Consider the following 2,749-nt stretch of genomic DNA (forward strand, 5'->3'; position numbering starts at 1 on the left):
TATAGTTCCAGCTACTTGGAAGACTGAGGCAGAAGGATTGCCTGAGCCCAGCAGGTTGAGGCTGTGGTGGCCGTGAGCATGCCACTGCCCTCCAGCCTGGATAACAGAGTGAGACTCCAACTCAAATATATACATTCAGAGCCTCAATATAGTAGAGAGAAAGCAAACCACAAAATAAAACCTGGGCAGGCGTTGTGGCCCAGACCTATAATTTCAGCACTTTGGGAAGCAGAGGTGAGAGGAGGACTGCCTGAGGCCAGGAGTTCAAGACCAGCCTGGGCAACACAGCCAGACATTATCTCTATACAAAAATAAAAATAAAAAAATTATCAAGGCATAATGGCGCATACTTGTAGTTCCAGTTACTTGGAAGGCTGAGGGCAGATCACCCGAGTCCAGGATGTTGAGGGTGCACTAGCCACTGCACCCCAAGCCTGGGCAACAGTGAGACTCCAACTCAAGAAAACGAAACCAAAAAAACCCAAAATCCTTAGTCAAACTCATCATTAATACACAGTGCTTATATGCAACAGGGACAATAAGAACATTTTCTTCATACTTGGGTGGGGAGTGAGGGGTGTGTGCAGGGGAAGGGGGTGAGGAAGGCCATTTCAGCAGTCAAAAAAGAGAAAATCTAGTAACCCAAAAAGATGATTTAATAAGAAACATCAGTATTTGCATTTACTTTTGTTTACAAAAGTCTCTGTCATAAACCATCTCACTTATTCTCCCACATTACTTGGTGTAGGCTTATTATTTCTTTTACAAATGAAGAAGCTAACTTGTCCAAGGTCCCCACTATCCCCAAATCACCAATCCCAAGGCTGTTTTCATTATACCACAATGCCTCTTTCTATAAACATACCAATAAGAAAGGAACTTAATGATTAATTTCCATTTTGTTTACACAAGTGTATTCAGAATACATTGGAAGAAATGTTAAGAGACAGGGTCAGGCTCTTGCACGTCACTGAAAATTCTTAAATGACACAATATTAATGAAAATGAATTATATGCTATGTTAGCTGGATATCGTACTAAGGATTTTACAATGTTTTTCTCAATCTCCAACCCCTGATCCCCACATATAAGGTGGATACTATTATCATACTCAACCTTTTTTTTTAGGAGAAAGTTGTTTTTTAAGGAAAAATTTAATGAATTGGAATAGTGCAAGATCACTTGAATCATCAAGAACTGATGATCAACTGAACACCTTTCTAGCCCTCTAGATTTTTTTTTTAAATAACCTTTAAAAAAATGAAAGTTCCACAAACAATACAAAAACTCTGTGTACACTCGAGCCAACTCCCTAACACGCAGCACTCCACATCACAAGGGAGACAAGACCAAGTCCAACCCTTCCCTGCCTTTGGTGGGCTTCCCTCGGCCGGGCAAAACGGCATTTCCGTGACAATGTAAATTCATATTACATAACGTCAAAATAATCTTCAGACTTCATCTACTTCCAAAAAGGTACTTAAAAAGCAATCTTGAAGACGAAAGAGCGCGAAAGAAGAGCCCGGGCGCGGAGCTCAGTGTGTGCCGGGAATGAATGGCCCCAACAGTTTACGGCACCCAAGGCGCCGAAGGGGCCGGCGGGGGAGGGAGAAGTCGGTGGGAGGGAATGGGGGGCGCCGCCGAAGGGCTACCGCTGGACCCGCACGGTGGCTGCAGACTCCGGGTGACCAGTTCACTGAACGGAAGGAAACAAGTCGGAGGGGGGCACCGGCAAGACCCGGGAGAGCGTCCCAGGTCCGAAAACCCACCCGTCTCCGCGGCTCGGACCGGGAAGGGCTCCCCGGGGTAGATGGGTCGTCTGGTGACTAACGTGAGTCCACAAGGCACAGGCGCTCGCGTCCGCAGCGGAACGTGGAAGGAAAAGCGGGCGACACCGCCGGAGGGAAGACCGAGCGCGCCGGACCTCCTCGGGCCCCACTGGGCGCTCAGCCTACGAGAGGCGGGGAAGCCGCGGCCTCGTGCCCGACCCTCCCCCACCCCACGGATTCCCATCCCCCACCCCACCCTTCGCCCCACCTACGCCCCCTCACCCCACCCCTCTCACCCTGCACCCCACCTGGCCGTCTTGCGGCCTTCCCTGCGCTTCCTCCTTCCCAACCGAGGCACCCGGGTTCCCGGTTTCTACGAGTGTTTAGAGGCGTGAACTCACCCGCCGCTGAGAAGACGGTGCTGTCTTCGCGGCCTTCTGGGGTCTAGGTTAGAGCAGGCCCACGTCCGGGGTCTGCGCTGCCCGCCAGAGAGACCGTTCGAGGAGCCTACTCGCACAGGCCGCAAACACAGCCGCGCTACGCGGGGCGCTTGTGGAGGTCTTCCTTTTGCCCGGCATGCACTGCGGCCGGAGGCGGGGACGTAGAGCCATAGAGAAGACGTATGTAGATAGTCCGCGCCGTGGGCGTTGACCAACTCCGCGGAGACGACTAACCAAAGAGAAGTAGCGCCTAGAGGAGGAGTCAAGACCGACCGCGCCTGCGCAGGATGACCCTCCCTTCCGTTTTTGATTGGAGCTGATTGAGTTTTAAGACAGGCGACGCCATCTTGAGGTCAAGGTTCCGCCGGCCGGCGCGAGGTGCTTTGAAGGCTATCTCGCTTGTCCTACTTTTTCGTGGGTTAAAATTTTGCTCTATAATTCTTTGAGGTTCGAGAAACTTGTATCTGAACAGGCCCTACAACCTAGGTAGAAACCCCAAGTGCTGTTTTTTCCCCTAGAAAGCTGGTCGATATCAATAAA

The 2,749-nt window shown here is 50.6% G+C and overlaps 1 protein-coding gene across 1 annotated transcript in view; it reads right to left on the reverse strand.

The window, feature by feature from the left end:
- Positions 1-2,421, reverse strand: part of RBM25 (RNA binding motif protein 25) — a 68,220-nt gene extending 65,799 nt beyond the window's left edge. Inside the window, exon 1 of the mRNA XM_008069588.2 lies at positions 2,171-2,421. The gene's annotated coding sequence lies outside the window, so the exon portion shown is untranslated. The remainder of the gene's footprint in view (positions 1-2,170) is intronic.
- Between the last annotated feature and the right edge of the window lie 328 nt (positions 2,422-2,749).

The sequence above is a fragment of the Carlito syrichta genome, unplaced genomic scaffold (genome assembly GCF_000164805.1).
Source record: "Carlito syrichta isolate Samal-C Ts95f unplaced genomic scaffold, Tarsius_syrichta-2.0.1 Scaffold312129, whole genome shotgun sequence".
Lineage (NCBI taxonomy): Eukaryota > Metazoa > Chordata > Mammalia > Primates > Tarsiidae > Carlito > Carlito syrichta.